Here is a 17,542-nt window from a genome sequence, read left to right on the forward strand (position 1 = left end):
ACCTTGAGTGAAAACACCAATTAATTTGGAAGAACTTGAGAATTTTGATGGAAAAATTGAGTGAATTTGCTTGAAGTCTTCAATGGAAACCCTTGAGAGTCTTTTTGTAAATAGAGAAATATTTTATAGATGAATTGTAGAAGAATGAATAGAATTAGAGGTTTAGGTTAATTTATAAAGTTGAATTAGGTCCTAAAAACGTCTAGGTTCATTAACTAATAATTTGAAAAAAGTCTAAAAAGCCCCTAAAAAAACTCAATTCACCCGGAAGAACTTTCCAGTTCCGCGACGCAGATCTGTCGTAGCCAACTCGGCCATAAACTGTCCCTATATCCGTGACGCGGTCCTGTCGCAGACCACACTGTTTTGTGGTTTCTTCGAAAATCCTTCTTCCCTTCTATGGGTCCTAAAAATCCACTGAAACCATTTTTCCGTAGGTTTTGAGCCCTTGATTGATATTCCGAACTCGGATTTTCCAAAAAGATTAAGAATAATGCGTTACATGAGAGGCCTATTTCCAAGGCATTCTTAAGGTATTTTGTGGGCATTTTTGAGGGGTGTTACAGATGGATGGAATACCTCGAGCGGTGGGCCTCTGCCATAATTTTTTCTCGGATGCTATCAACACTTGGAATACATAATCTCCCTTGATACCTTAGCACTCCATACCCCCATTTTCCAAAAGTCATTACCTTCTGTTTATGGATATCATCTTTCAATTGGAGGAGGATGGAATCTTGATCTTGATTTTCTTTCACCTCTGCCACTAATAATGATTCAGCCCTATTCTGAACAGTGGTACCACTATAATTAGCATCAATAAGTTGAACTCCCAAATATGCAAGCCTATGCACCTCTTTAGCCAACTCCCTTCTTCCATCTTCCACATGAGTAGTGCTCCCTATAGATACGTTGCTAAGAGCATCAGCAACAATATTATCTTTACCTGAGTGGTAGAGAATGCTCACATCATAGTCCTTGAAAAGCTCAATCTATCTCCTCTGCCTCAGGTTTAGTTCTTTCTAAGTAAACATATATTGTAGGCTCTTATGGTCTGTGAATACATCAACATGCATGCCATAGAGATAATGACGTCAAATCTTGAGAGAGAATACTACAGTTGCCAACTCAAGGTTGTGAGTCGGGTAGTTCCTCTCATGAATTTTAAGTTGCTTGGAAGCGTAGGAAATAACCTTGCCCTTCTGCATCAATACGCAACCTAATACAACTCTGGACGCATCACAATAGATAACAAATCCATCTATTCCCTCGGGTAGGGATAAAACTGGGGAAAAGTCATCCTCGTTTTCAGCTCTTGAAAACTTTTCTCATAAGCTTCTGACCATTGGAACTTACCCTTCTTATGATTCAACTTAGTAAATGGATATGACATAGATGAAAATCCCTTAACAAACCTCCGGTAGAAACCAACCAAACCCAAGAAAATTCTTATGTCAGTAGGAGATGTGGGCCTGGGCCAATTCTTAACCACTTTAATATTTTGTGAATCAACTCGTATATCCTCGCCTGATACAACATGTCCTAGGAATGCCACAGAATCAATCCAAAATTCACACTTTGAGAACTTAGCATATAACTCCCTATCCTTGAGAGTTTGTATAACAACTCTGAGGTGATTGGCATGCTTCTCCTAACTCCTTGAATAGACCAATATATCGTTTATAAACACAATCACAAACATTTCCAAATATTATTTGAACACTCTGTTCATCAACTCCATAAATGATGCATTTGTGTTAGTCAAACCAAAAGACATATGAAGAAACTCGAAATGACCATATCGAGTTCAAAAAGTGGTCTTTGAAATGTCACATTCTCTCACTTTCAACTGATGGTAGCCTGATCTGAGGTCTATCTTTGAGAAGAAACTGACACCCTAAAGTTGGTCAAACAAATCATCAATTCTAGGGAGAGGATACTTGTTCTTTATAGTGAACTTGTTCAGTTGCCAGTAATCAATGTACATTCTAAGAGACTCATCTTTTTTTTGCACGAATAGGATAGGAGCGCCCCAAGGTGAGACACTCGGCTTAATGAATCCTTTATCTAACAGTCTTTCAACTGTTCTTTCAACTTTTTCAACTCGGATGGAGCCATTCTATATGGTGGAATAGAGATAGGTTTCGTATCAGGAAGGACATTAATCCCAAAGTCAATCTTTCTATCAGGAGAGACTTCGGGTAGATCCTCAAGAAAGACTTTAAGAAACTCATTAATAATCGGAACCGACTCAAGGGATGGAGACTCAACACTATCATCTTCCACTCGTACGATATGATAAATATACCCTTTCAAGATTAACTTTCTGGCCCTAAGATAGGAAATAAATTTACCCTTAGGCACAAAAGGTCTACCCGTCTACTATATTACAGGCTCATTCAGGAATTTGAACTTCACAATCCGAGTCCTACAATCCATAGAGGTATAACAGGCATAAAGTTAGTCCATGCGAAGAATCACATGAAAATCGACCATGTCCAGCTTAACTAAGTCAGCCATGGTGTCCTTATGATAGATTAACATAATACGATCTCAATAGACTCTCTCAGCTAAGATAGACTTATCAATAAGAGTAAAAATACTAAAAGGCTCAAGAAAACACGCAGGGATTTTATCAAATGTACTAGCCACATAAGGAGTTACAAATGACAAAGTGACACCCGGATCCATCAAAACAGAACAATAAAAGGAAAAGAATCGAATCAACAATATTAGAGGAGTTCTCCTGATCTTGGCGACTACCCATGACATACAAATGGTTTGAACCTCTGTCTGTACCTGAAGTAGTACCTCTCTGATTATCTCGAGTTGGGTTTGTTACAATAGAGGATTGGACTTTGTCGCCCCACATTGGATACTGCCACTAAAAATAGCCTATATTACCATATTTATAGCAACTATTACTTCTATCTCGGTATTCTTCTAAGTGGAGTTTGCCACATTTACTACAAGGTGAATTCCCCTTCAAACCTGGAGCTGTACTAGCTAGGGATTGAGAACCCTGAGCTCTGAAGTTCTAGTGGCTCTGTGCTTTCTGGTCATACTTGTGGCTGGGGGAAGATGCACTTTTTGTCGATGGAGCATAGTTAGAAGATTTCTTTTAGGAGAAGGATCTATTGCCCTTACTTTGCCTTATCTCATTCTCCTGCCCAACTGATTTGGCCTTCTTATTAAAGTGTTTTTCTCTATCTTTCTTCTTATCATCCTCAACCTGTTGGGTATAAACTATCAACTTGGAAATATCCATGTCAGAAATTAGTAATGTTGCCTTACACTTTTTCTTCACATATTTGCCAGGCCAGAGACAAACTTTCTCATCTTTGATCTCATATCTGGGATCATCTTCGGAGCATATCTGGATAGCTGGATGAACTTCAGACTATACCCTTTCACTGTCAAACCCTCTTTATTCAAGTTCATAAACTCTTTTACTATCGCTTCCCTCAATTCTCTAGGGAAGAAGTGATCAAGGAAAGCACCCTCTAATTCATCCCAAATGACAGGCTCAACATCCTCACCTCTACCTTCCTCCCACTAGTTGTACCATACATTCACCACATCCTTGAGCTGATAAGAAACCAACTCAACCCCCTCAATTTCAATAGCATGTATTGCTTTCAATATCTTCCAAATCTTATCTATGAAATTCTAGGGTCCTCACTAGCTATAGTCCATGTGAAGACTGGAGGATTCATTCTTAGAAAATCTCTAATCCTCATGGCAGCAGACGGTTCTTGAAAACTAAAGCTAGGAGTTGGAAACTCTAGCTACCATTATGGGCAGCTACTAACTGAGTGAGCATAACAATCATTTCTCAGAAATCTGCCTCTAAAGGTTGTACAGGCTGAGTAGTAGGCACTTGAGGTGCCTCAGTATACCTTGCAGGTCGGCCCCTAGTCCTCAGTGGGGGCATCTCTAACTGTGGAACCTCTGTACTGGCAGCGTTCTTCTGACTTACGGTATGTTTTAGAGGCATTATCTAAAAAAGCATAATGTACAAATTAGGAATAAACTCTTAGAGTTAAACTCTTTCGCACGAACATAGACTAAGAAGAAGTGAAATTATTCCTAATGTCATATAGCCTCCTGATTATAAGTATGGTGCACAACATACCCATAAGTAAGACTTTACTAGACATGGCTTCATAGACTCCCATAAGTAATACTTTACTAGACACGGCTTCATAGACTTCCTAGGACTCTTGAATTTTGTACTCTGATACCAAATTTGTCACACCCCGAGAGGGTACCCTATGTGTTACTGGCACTCAAAAACCATTGCTAGTCTCCAAGCGAATTACTTGGTCCAATCATATATTTATTCAATCATTCATTCTCTCAACAGAAGACTCAATATGAATTTAAAATACATTCGGATGGCTAAAGAACTCAACAATTCAAATAAACATAATGCACTTTAAAACCAATCTCAATTCAAAGGATAGTTTGAAAACCAAACAAACGACTCAACATCATCACCATCTATCTATGAAGCCTCTATCACTATTTAGAAGGCACCAATGACAAGTACATGGCTACCCAAAAGAGGATACTCATAGTAAATATGAAATAAATATGATCCCTCCAAAAAAGAAAAGAGGTCTCAACACTCTAAGAAAAGATGTAGATCTTCAACGGAGCACCTATTGATGATCTCTAGAACCTGTATCTGCATCATGAAATGATGCAGGCCAAAAGGCGTTAGTACATGAAATATACGAGTATGTAAAATGGCAAGAAGGTGAAATAGTCAACAATACTTACCTCAATCTCATCAATCAACTCAAAGGATATGCAAGATTTTATAATTTAGCAAGTACTTTCCAAATCGACTCAACCATCTACAATTTCTATCAAACAATCTTATCATGCAAGATCATATACTAATTGGGAGTTTCTCTAACCAACAACCATCACCTATGAGCAGGTGATGTACAACAAAGCGGTATCATTGCCACACCCATCGAATACTTTGCCAGAGTAAGGGATGAATCACTATTATTAGATCCACAATCAACCACAGTCCATCGTTATGGGAGTTAAGAGGTTTAACCCTCTATCCTACGCTGGCTACGTAGTTCATGGTATTTGAGTTGTAATTATACTCTTACCCAAATTGGTGCTCAATACTCCTCCAAGACTCATGCTCATAAATCCCTATCCAATCAGTTAAATCTATTCATTAAAAGAAGTCTCATTTGGACCCTTATAAATTTATCAATTCTATCACAATCAAACCTATTAACCAATCATACTATCTAATCAATCCCAATCACATTTTTCAAGAAAAACTAGATATACTTTTATGACAATAGTCAGTTATGTTCAAACATTTGGGTTCAATTTATGTTCACCCAAAGGACATTCTGCCATTCACATTTATAGCTATCCCAATTCATGCTTTTCATTCCAATTAATACATATACATAATCATTTTTACAGTCAATATATAGCTATAACTTATGAAATAAAATATGAAACTAATTGTTCAAGAATTCAAGTCATGAAAATCATCAATCAATTAATAGTATGTAAAAATATTCTAGAGTTTAGGAAAATTCAAGAAAACATTCATGGAAGGTTCAAGTCTTTCACAATTTCTATCCAACACATCTATGAGGAATATGGAAGAACTCAATCCATATTTTAGGTTAGCCTTACATACCTTATACGCTCCTAATTCTTGAGAAAGAATAAATCTATAGAGGAAGAGATGACAAAATATATTTCTTGAACCTTAGAGGTGGATCTCCTTGAAAACCTATAGATCCATGGGTAGAAGTGTCACACCCCGGGAGGGTACCCTCGACGTGGTCGGCACTCGAAAGCTATTTTTGGCCTTCAAGCAAACCACTTGGTCCAGTCACACTTTCATTCTATCAGTGGAAGGCTATATCATAGGAACACTATCCATAAGCTAGGGCCAAAGGCCAAACAAATATCAAATCCATAACTAGCTAAAATAAAACTAGTCAAAAAAATGAACAATTGACATTTCCACACTCTAGTCTATGAAGCCTCTATCAACCATCCAAAAGTGCCAATGACAAGTCCATGGATACCAAAAATCAAAATAAGGGAAAAATAAATCACAACTACACAGATAAATCTCGGTATCCTTCGAAATAGGGAGGACTCACCAACTAGCTGGAAGTAAGTAAATCTTCAACGGTGCGCCAGTTGACGATCTCTAGTACCTGTCTCTGTATCATGAAACGATGCAGGCCAAATAGCGTCAGTACATGGAATGTACGAGTATGTAAAATGTCTGAATAAAACAACATCAGAAAGAATCGAACCAATTCGGAATCTCAACTTAGAAAGAAGAACAACTCAATCAAGGGTCCTAAGTCTAAACAAGAATATGGTTTAGACGGGACCAATCACATACAATTCAACCCAATCCGACTCCTAGTACTATCAAGACCTATATGGGAGTTTCTCTTATCCGACAACCATCACATATGAGCTAGTGACAGTACAACAAACCGACATTGTTACCACATTCATTCATACTTTGCCAGAGTGTGAACGAATCAACCAATCATGGATCCAATCCAACCAAGTCCTATAATGTTAGGACAATAATTTTGGAGAATCATCCAACTTTAATGGTTCCATCCCCTCCTACGTTTGGTGACGTAGTTATTGGATTTGAGTTATTACTTAATCTTACCCAATTCGGTGCTCGATACTCCTCCCAAGACTCAATACTCATAAAACTCCATCTAATCAACTCAGTAAAATCATATCGACAAGTCACATTTAAAACCTTGTCAACTCATCAACTCTATCACAATCAAACCTCTCCCCAATCATACTATCCGATCAATCCCAATCATATCTATCAAGAGTAGATTAAATATGCATTTATAACAACATACAAACCTATCCAATCATTTCTCTATTCATTTAACAAATCTTTTGGGACTCATCACAACTCCAAGGTTTTAAATCAACAATTCAAGATAAGCAACATATTTAAGAAAATTAACATTCTTTATCATAATCAACATAGTTATGAAAATTAACAATATATGTTTGACCTGTCATCTCAATCTACTTATACCAATATGTAGCACATCACTTTCTTGACTCCACAATATCAACATAATAAAAATTAGGTTAATAGATAAAAATGACCTATTTGGACCTAACTCTATCAATAAACTTCATTCTTATGAACTATCAATCTCAAAGAAGATGTAGGGCACATGGGTGGACTCAACCCATGCTTTGAGTAGCCTTACATACCTTGGTGAAGACTTTGAAGAAACTTTGATGTTAGGCCTTCATTGAAAGGCTTTAATTCTTGAAGTTCTTGAAGGCAATTCTTGTTGGAAATGGATTTGAAGGAGAAGAGAGGGGATTTCTAGGGCTTTTTAGAGAGAGGAAGGGGCTGTAATAATGGTCCAAAACGTGACCAAATCAGGGTATATATAACTTGGGAAATGCCTAATTTTCCCTTTCTCCAAAAATCTGGAAAAATGGCTAAAACTCCCCTGGCGCTATAGTGGCGCGCTGCGCTACTGCAGCGCCAAGTAGAGTATAGGCTTAAAACCTGCACATCTGCTAGTGGCGCGTCGCGCCAAGGACCAAACTTCTGAGGTTGTTTTATGGCGCTATAGTGGCGCGTCACGCCCTTACAGCGCCAAGTCTAAGTTTGCTGGGTTTTGGGAAATAGGCTTAAAAACCCTGCACATCTTGTAGTGGCGCGCCGCGCCAAGGACCAAAATACTGAGGCTTCTTCCTGGCGCGATAGTGGCATGTCGCACCACTGCGGCACCAAGCCTAGGTTTCCAGTAGTTACCACCCAGGCCTGAAATTCCTGCAGTACTGGTCCGTCTTAGGATAGTTATAACTTTTGACTCCGAACTCCAAAAATTACAATCTTGGCGGCGTTGGAAAAAAGACCCAAAGACCATTAATTTAATAGGTCATGGGCCACCATATCATCATATTTCCAAAGATTTGGTCATTAGAAGTCGACCCCTTATACAGACTTATTCTAAAACTTAGCCAAGATAAATTCTTTGGACTTAGCTTGGTCTTAGGGTTCCTTTATGACCCCAGATCACCTCTAACACTCTTCAATTACTTAGGAACTCATCCTAACTCCTGCATACACTTCACAATAGTCGAGTTCGATCCTACGCATATATGAAGAAGGGTCTGAATCTTAGTGAAGAATTTTGGGGGGTGTTACATTATCTCCCCCTTGGGATCATTTGTCCTCGAATGACGATTAAACCAAGGATGAACTCGGGGTACAAATCACAATCAGAATTCAGTCATTCAAATAATCAAATTCTCAAATAAATTACTATCCAAACTCAAAATGCACAAATGAATTCAAGTCAAGAAAATGGACATTACCTTCAACATTCTCATCGGTAGGCACAAATAGATGCAGATATTTAGATTTCATATCTTCCTCCGCTTCCCATGTGTCTTCCTCAACAACTTGATTTCTCCACAGGACTTTGTTTGAGGTGATCTCTTTGTTCCTCAATTTGCGAATTTGGCAATCAAGAATTTGGATCGGAATCTCTTTATAGGACAAGCTATCCTTAACTCTAATACTATAAATGGGGACTACTAATGAGGGATTGCCCAAGCACTTCTTCAACATCGAGAAGTGAAATACCGGGTGGATATAGGCTAGCTTTGAGGGTAACTCTAACTCATAGGCGATACTCCCAATCTGCCTCGCAATCTGGTAAGGACCAATGTATCGAGGGCTAAGCTTTCTCTTCCTTCCAAACCTCATGATGCCCTTCATGGGTGACACTTTCAGGTACACCCAATCATCTACCTCAAACTTTAAGTCTCTCCTTCTCACATCGGTGTAAGATTTTTGATAGCTTCGGGCTGTCTTTAGCCTATCTTGAATAACTCTCACCTTCTCCATGGCTTGGTGAACAAGATCAGGCCCAATCAACTCAGCTTTACCAACTTCAAACCACCCAATTAGTGATCTACACCTCCTCCCATATAAAGCTTCATAAGGAGCCATTTGAATGATTGTATGATAGCTATTATTATATGCAAACTCTACAAGAGGTAAGTGATCATCCCAATTTCCTTTGAAGTCAAGTACACATGCCCTCAATATATCCTCCAATGTCTAGATGGTGCGCTCTGCTTGGCCATCTTTCTGGGGATGAAAGGTCGTACTAAGATTCACCTTTGAACCCAGTCCCTTCTGAAAGGATTTCCAAAATTGGGAAGTGAACTGAGCTCCTTTGTCTGAGATGATAGACAAGGGGACCCCATGCAATCTGATGATCTCCTGAATGTATCATTTTGCATAATCTTCTGTGGTGTCAGTAGTCTTAACTGCCAAGAAGTGAGCTGATTTTGTCATTCTATCCACAATCACCCAAATCGAATCATGTTGCTTTCGGTACCTCGGCAAACCTGTAATAAAGTCCATGTTGATCATCTCCTACTTCTATTCCGGAATCTCTATATTTTGAGCTAACCCATATGGCCTTTGATGCTCAACTTTAACCTATTGGCAATTCGGACACTTGGAAACAAATTCCGCGATATCTCTCTTTATTCCACTCCACCAATAAACTTCCCTCAAGTCATGGTACATCTTTGTAGAGCCAAGATGAATAGAGTATCTGGAACATTGTGCTTTGGCCATAATCCTTTCTCGAACATCATCGATGTCTGGTACACATAATCTATTTTGGTACCTCAATACACCATCTCCCCCTTTGGTAAAAACCATCACCTCTTGCTTGTGAATAACTTCCTTCAACTGGAGAAGGATGGGATCTTGGTCTTGCTTTTCTTTTACCTCTGCCACGAGTGAGGATGCAGACCCATCCTAAACATTAACTCCACCTTCATTATTCTCTTCAAGATGAACTCCCAATCAGGCTAATCTGTGCACCTCTTTAGCCAATTCTTTCCTTCCCTCCTCTATATGGGCAGTGCTACCCATAAACAAGCTACTAAGAGCATCAGCAACAACATTATCTTTACCTGGATGGTAGAGGATGCTCATATCGTAGTCTTTGAGTAGCTTGAGCCATCTCCTTTGTCTCAGGTTGAGTTCCTTCTGGCCGAAGACATATTTTAAACTCTTATAATCGGTGAACATATCAACATGCACTCCATACAAGTAGTGGCGCTAAATTTTAAGAGCAAATACCACAGTTGCCAGCTCAAGGTCATGAGTTAGGTAATTCTTCTCATGAATCTTAAGATGTCTTGAAGAATAGGCTATCACCTTTCCCTTCTGCATCAACACACAACCCAAACCAACTCTAGATGCATCACAATAGATCACAAAACCCTTTGTTCCATCGGGCAAAGTTAGAACAGGAGAAGTGGTTAGCTTGGTCTTCAATTTCTGGAAACTCTCCTCACACGCATCGAACTATTAGAACTTAGCCTTCTTTTGGGTCAGCTTGGTCAATGGTGATGATATGGATGAGACTCCCACTACTAACCTTTGATAATAGCTAGCCAAACCCAAGAAGCTTTTTATCTCTATCGGGGATGTGGGTCTGGGCTAATTTCTCATTGCCTCAATCTTTTGAGCATCAACTTGAATACCATTTCCAGATATAATGTGGCCTAGAAAAGCCACTGATGCAAGCCAAAATTCACATTTAGAGAACTTTGCATACAATACATGGTCTTTCAAAGTTTGCAAGACGACTCTAAGATGATAGGCGTGCTCCTCCTTATTCTTGGAGTAAACCAAAATATCATCTATGAATACAATCACAAACATATCAAGATATGGTTTAAATACTCGGTTCATGAGAACCATAATGGGTATTAGTCAACCCAAAGGACATAACCAAGAATTCAAAGTGGCCATAATGGGTCCAAAAAACTGTCTTTGGGATATCACACTCCCTCACCTTCAACTGATGGTAGACCGATCTTAGGTTTATCTTTGAAAAATAGGTGGCACCCTGAAGTTGATCAAATAAGTCATCTATTCTGGGGAGAGGGTATTTGTTCTTTATGGTGACCTTGTTCAGCTGCCTGTAATTAATACACATTCTAAGGGACCCAACTTTCGTTTGCACGAATAGGACAGGAGCACCCCATGGTGAGACACTCAGCCTAATGAATCCCTTATCTAATAAGTCTTTCAACTGTTCTTTCAACTCTTTCAACTCCGCCGGAGCTATTCTATATGGAGGGATAGAGATAGGCTGGGTATCAGGAAGAACATCAATCCCAAAGTCAATCTCCTTATCAAGAGGGACTCCGGGCAGGTCTTCAGGAAAGACTTCAAGAAACTCATTGACAATCAGAACCGACTCAGGGGATGGAGACTAAACCTTATCATCTTTCACTCATACAATGTGGTAAATACACCCTTTTGAGATTAAGTTTCTAGACCTAAGGTATGAAATAAACTTACCCTTAGGCACGACAGGACTACCCTTCCACTCTATGATAGCCTTATTTGGGAATTTGAATTTGATAATCTGAGTCCTACAATCAATAGAGGCATAACAGAGATAAAGCCAGTCCATGCCAAGGATCACGTTAAAGTCAACTATGTCCAACTCAACTAAGTCAGCCAAGGTATCCCTATGATGGATTGACACAGTACAATCTCTATAGACTTTCTCAGCTAAGACAGAATCACCGACAGGAGTAGCTACGCAGAAAGGCTCACAAAGACATTTAGGAATTCCATTGAATTTACTTTCCACGTAAGGAGTCACAAAAGATAGTGTGGCACCCAGATCCATCAAAGCATAACAGTTAAGAGAAAAGACTCTAATCATACCTGTCACGACATTTGGGGAGTCCTCCTGATCTTGGCGACTACCCATTGCATATACACGGTGTGTGCCTCCGTTCATACTTGAAGTAGTTCCCCTCTAATTACCTCTAGCTGGTGGTGTGGTAGTAGAATAGTGGGCCCTGTTGCCCCATGTCGGACACTCCCTCTGAAAATGGCCCACTTGGCCATATTTATAACAACCCTTATTCCCTTCTCTACACTCTCCCAAGTGGAGCTTACTATACTTGCCGCATGGTTGTTTTCCCCTCAAACCTTGACCCACGCTAGCCTAGGATTGAGAACCCTGGGGTCTAAAATTTTGGTGACTCTGTCCCTGCCGATCATACCTGTTCTGCGACATAGGTAACTAGCGATATATGAGGCATAGTTGGGGTCTGAAATTCTGGTGACTCTGTCCCTGCCGATCATACCCGTTTTGCGGCATAGGTACACTAGCGATAGATGAGGCATAGTTGGAAGGCCTCTCCTAGAAGAAGGACCTGTTGCCCTTGTTTTGCCTCTGTTCATTCTCATGCCCCGCTGATTTTGCCTTCCTGCTCAGATGCTACTCTTTGTCTTTCTTCTTCTCATCCTCCACCTATTAAGAATACACCATTAATTTGGAAGTATCCATGTCAGAGATCAACAATACCGCTTTTCACTCCTTCTTCACATGTTTTCCCAATCCGGAGATGAATTTTCTCATCTTCGACCTCGCATCTGGGATTATCTCTGGAGCATATTTGGATAGTTGGATGAACCTCAGACTGTACTCTTAAACGGTCATACCCTCTTGTTTCAAATTCACAAACTCCTCCACTTTCGCTTCCCTTAATTCTCTGGAAAAGAAGTGGTCAAGAAAGGCTCCCTCAAATTCATCCCATATAGCAGATTCAGAATCCTCACCTCTACCTTATTCCCATTGGTTATACCAAATGTTTGCCATATCTTTGAGATGATAAGACACCAACTAGACCCCCTCGATCTTTGTAGCATGCATAGCTTTCAGGATATTCCACATCTCATCAATAAAATTTTGGAGGTCTTCATCAACCTTGGACCCTGTGAATGTCGGCTGATTCATTCTCAGAAAGTCTCTAATTCTGGTGGCAGCAGACGACTCTTGGGAACTAGAGCTAAGAGTTGCCGAACTCTGGTTACTATTTCGAGTAGCCACTAATTGAGTAAGCATAGCAATCGTTCCTCAAAAATCTGCTTTCGAAGTTGGTGCAGGCGGAGTAGTAGGCACTTGAGGTGCCTCCACATACCTCACAGGTCGGCCCCTAGCCCTCGATGGGCATACCTCTAACTGTGGCATCTCTGCATTATCAGTGTTTCTCCAGCTGGCAGTATATTTGGGAGGCATTGTCTGCAATGTATAAACGCATGAATTAGAAAGGGAGTTTCATAGAGTTTAACTCTATCGCACGAATTCAGAGTATGAAAGAAGTAAAACAATTCTTAATGTCTCATAGCCTCTTGATTATAAGTATGGTGCACAACACACCCATAAGCAAGACTCTACTAGACCCGGCTTCATAGACTCCCTAGGACTCTTGAACTCTATGCTTTGATACCATGTTTGTCACGCCCTAGGAGGGTATCCTAGATGTGGCTGGCACTCGAAAGCCATTTTTGGCCTTCAAGCGAACCACCTGGTCCAGTCACACTTTCATTCAATCACATTCTATCAGCGGAAGGCTCTATCATAGGAACACTATCCATAAGCTAGGGTAAAGGCCAAACAAATATCAAATCCATAACTAGCTAAAATATAACTAGTAAAAAAAACAAACAATCGACATTTACACACTCTAGTCTATGAAGCCTCTATCAACCATCCAAAGGTGCCAATGACAAGTCCATGGATACCAAAAATCAAAATAAGGGAAAAACAAATCACAACTACACAGATAAATCTCGGTATCCTTCGGAATAAAGAGGACTCACCAACTAGCTGGAAGTAAGTCAATCTTCAACGGTGCACCAATTGACGATCTCTAGTACCTGTCTCTGCATCATGAAATGATGCGGGCCAAATGACGTCAGTATGTGGAATATACGAGTATGGAAAATGGCCGAATGAAACAACATCAGAAAGAATCAAACCAACTCGGAATCTCAACTCAGAAAGAAGAACAACTCAATCAAGTGTCCTAAGTCTAAATAAGAATATAGTTTAGAAGGGACCAATCACATATAATTTACCCAATCCGACTCAGAGTACTATCAAGACCTATATGGGAGTTTCTCTTATCCGACAACCATCACTTATGAGCCAGTGATAGTACAACAAGCCGACGTTGTTACCACATTCGTTCATACTTTGCCAGAGTGTAAACAAATCAACCAATCATGGATCCAATCCAACCAAGTCCTATAATGTCAGGACAATAATTTTGGGGAAGCATCCAACTTTAACGGTTCCATCCCCTCCTACGTTTGGCGACGTAGTTATTGGATTTGAGTTATTACTTAATCTTACCCAATTCGGTGCTCGATACTCCTCCTAAGACTCAATGCTCATAAAACTCCATCCAATCAACTCAGTCAAATCATATCAACAAGTCTCATTTAAAACCTTATCAACTCATGAACTCTATCACAATCAAACCTCTCCCCAATCATACTATCCGATCAATCCCAATCATATCTTTCAAGAGTAGATTAAATATGCATTTATAATAACATACAAACCTATCCAATCGTTCCTTTATTCATTTAACAAATCTTTTGGGACTCATCACAACTCCAAGGTTTTAAATCAATAATTCAAGATAAGCAACATATTTAAGAAAATTAACATTCTTTATCATAATCAACATAGTTATGAAAATTAACAATATATGTTTGACCTCTCATCTCAATCAACTCATACCAACATGTAGCACATCACTTTCTTGACTCCACAATATCAACATAATAAAAATTAGGTTAATAGATGAAAAGGACCTATTTGGACCTAACTCTATCAATAAACTTTATTCTTATGAACAATCAATCTCAAAGAAGATGTAGGGCATATGGGTGGAATCAACCCATGCTTTGAGTAGCCTTACATACCTTGGTGAAGACTTTGAAGAAACTTTAATGTTAGGCCTTCATTGGAAGGCTTGAATTCTTGAAGTTCTTGAAGGCAATCCTTGTTGGAAATGGATTTGAAGGAGAAGAGAGGGATTTATAGGGCTTTTTAGACAGAGGAAGGGGATGAAATAATGGTCCAAAATGTGACCAAATCAGGGTATATATAATTTGGGAAATGCCCAACTTGCCCTTTCTCTAAAAATCTGGAAAAACGGCTAAAACTCCCCTGGCGCTATAGTGGCGCGCCACGCCACTGCAGCCTCAAGTCGAGTATAGGCTTAAAACCTGCACATCTGCTAGTGGCACATCGCGCTAAGGACCAAACTACTGAGGCTGTTTTATGGCGCTATAGTGGCGCGTCGCGCCCTTACAGTGCCAAGCCTAAGTTTTCTGGGTTTAAAGAAATAGGCTTAAAAACCCTGCACATCTCGTAGTGGCACGCCATGCCAGGGACCAAACTACTGAGGCTTATTCCTGGCGCAATAGTGGCACGTCGCGCCACTGCGGCGCCAAGCCCAGGTTTCCAACAGTTACTACCCAGGCCTGAAATTCCTGCAGTACTGGTCTATCTTAGGATAGTTATTATTTTTGACTCCGAAATCCAAAAATTAAAATCTTGGCGGTGTTGGAAAGAAGACTCGAAGACCTTTAATTTAATAGGTCATGGGCCACAAGATCGTCATATTTCGAAAGATATGGTCGTTAGAAGTCGACCCCTTATGCGGACTCATTTAAAACTTTGCCAAGATGAATTCTTTGGACTTATCTTGGTCTTAGGGATCCTTTATGACCCCACATCACCTCTAACGCTCTTCAATTACTTAGGAACTCATCCTAACTCCTACATACACTTCACAATAGTCGAGTTCGATCCTACACGTATATGAAGAAGGGTCCGAATCTTAGTGAAGAATTTTGGGGGGTGTTACAAGAAGATATTAATTAGTGTTAAGAATTCATGGGTAGAAGATATTAATTGGTGTTAAGATGAAGAAATTATGGAATTCCATGGTCAAATCTTACCTTGGATGATGGATGAACATTGGAGAAGGTTGGTTTTCTTGATGTTCTTGAGAGAAGAAATTTTGGGAGTGAAAGAGATAGTTAGATGATGAAAAATCTGATTTTTCTTTGCGTTTAAGACCATTTATATAACCCTCCAAAGGGTTTTGGACTAAAATACCCCCTTAGAAACTAAAAATTGGCCAAAATCATCGTTCTGCAGTCATCTGGGTGACGTAACGTCGCTTGGTGATGGGCCATCACCCAGACCGCCTTAATTGGCTTAAAAATCAACCATTATGCCTAAGCATGATGGCCAAGGCTGACGGGCCATCACAGGTCTGACGGTCGTCACTTTTTTCGTTAGCCACTAACAACTTTTAGCATCTCTGGTAAATGGTAATAACTTTTTACTTTGAACTCGGATTGATGCAAACTTGATGGAGTTGGAAATATGACTGAAATACCTTTAATTTGATAGGTTATGGGACACCTAAGTCATTATATTATAGGATATATGAACGTTTGAAGTTGATCCAAGTAAAATCATATATCGAAACTCAATCGGTGAGAAAGTTTTCAACTCAACTTTGTGCTAGGGGACTATTGTGACCCTAATTCACTTCAAACGCACTTCAAGCACTAAAGAATCAGTCATAACAATTATATTACAATTAAAATTAATTGTATTTGGGCCTATACGCATATAAAGAGTGGTTTGGGTCTTAGCGTAGAAATTTTTGGTGTGTTACAGTGGCATATGTGATTCATCAGTGGAGTCATAGCAAGAAAGAAGTCTAGGAGAGGCAGGGTACTTCCCATTTTTAGGATTTCTACGGTGGATGCCTTTCCTTTCTGAACTAAACTATAATGACCCTCGCTAATTGCATTGGATTCTTTGAATTAAAAAGGACCATGATATTCTATGAGAATAGCTATTTCACCTTCTATGTGAGATAACTAATTCCACTATTTAAGTACATCCTATGTGATTGTTATTCCATATTCCACCAACCAAACGCAAGACAAAATAATCTTGCATTTTATTTCGAAATTGTTATCCTTTATCCCACTAACTAAACAACCTCTTAAGTGGATTCCTTCCCAAAACTTTTTTGATACTCAAGCTTTGAAGTAACAATGCAAAGAGTCAAGCTTGGTGTATAATTCAGTGATAATTCAAATTCAATAATAATGAATTTGAGCTATCCTAAAGATTTTCCATCATATTATTGTAAACGCTTTCTCCCTAAAAGCAAATGAAAGTACAATCAATATCTCTATAACATTATGTTGATGTAACTACACTTCACTAGATTACTGGAAAAAACTACACTTCATTATAAAAGCTAAGTTTTTCCGATATTAGGCATTTATGTTATATTTTACCAATAAAAATTCTTTACTTATAAAATAAATAACCATTTTTACAATAATACGTTTTTTTGGAAGATTATTCTTTTATAGCAGTATTACTTCAATTTACTGTTTTCCTACATTTGTTACTAGTCATTGATTTTCATAATAAAGAAAATAAGAAAGCAACACTTGATGATTTTTTGTTATAAAGCCACATATAGAAATAGAATGTCTAAGTTGATTAATAGTAAGCCTTAGGGATGGGCATAAATACTGAAAATCGAAATGTCATAGTTTCAATGC

The sequence above is a fragment of the Solanum dulcamara genome, chromosome 10 (assembly GCF_947179165.1).
Source record: "Solanum dulcamara chromosome 10, daSolDulc1.2, whole genome shotgun sequence".
NCBI lineage: Eukaryota > Viridiplantae > Streptophyta > Magnoliopsida > Solanales > Solanaceae > Solanum > Solanum dulcamara.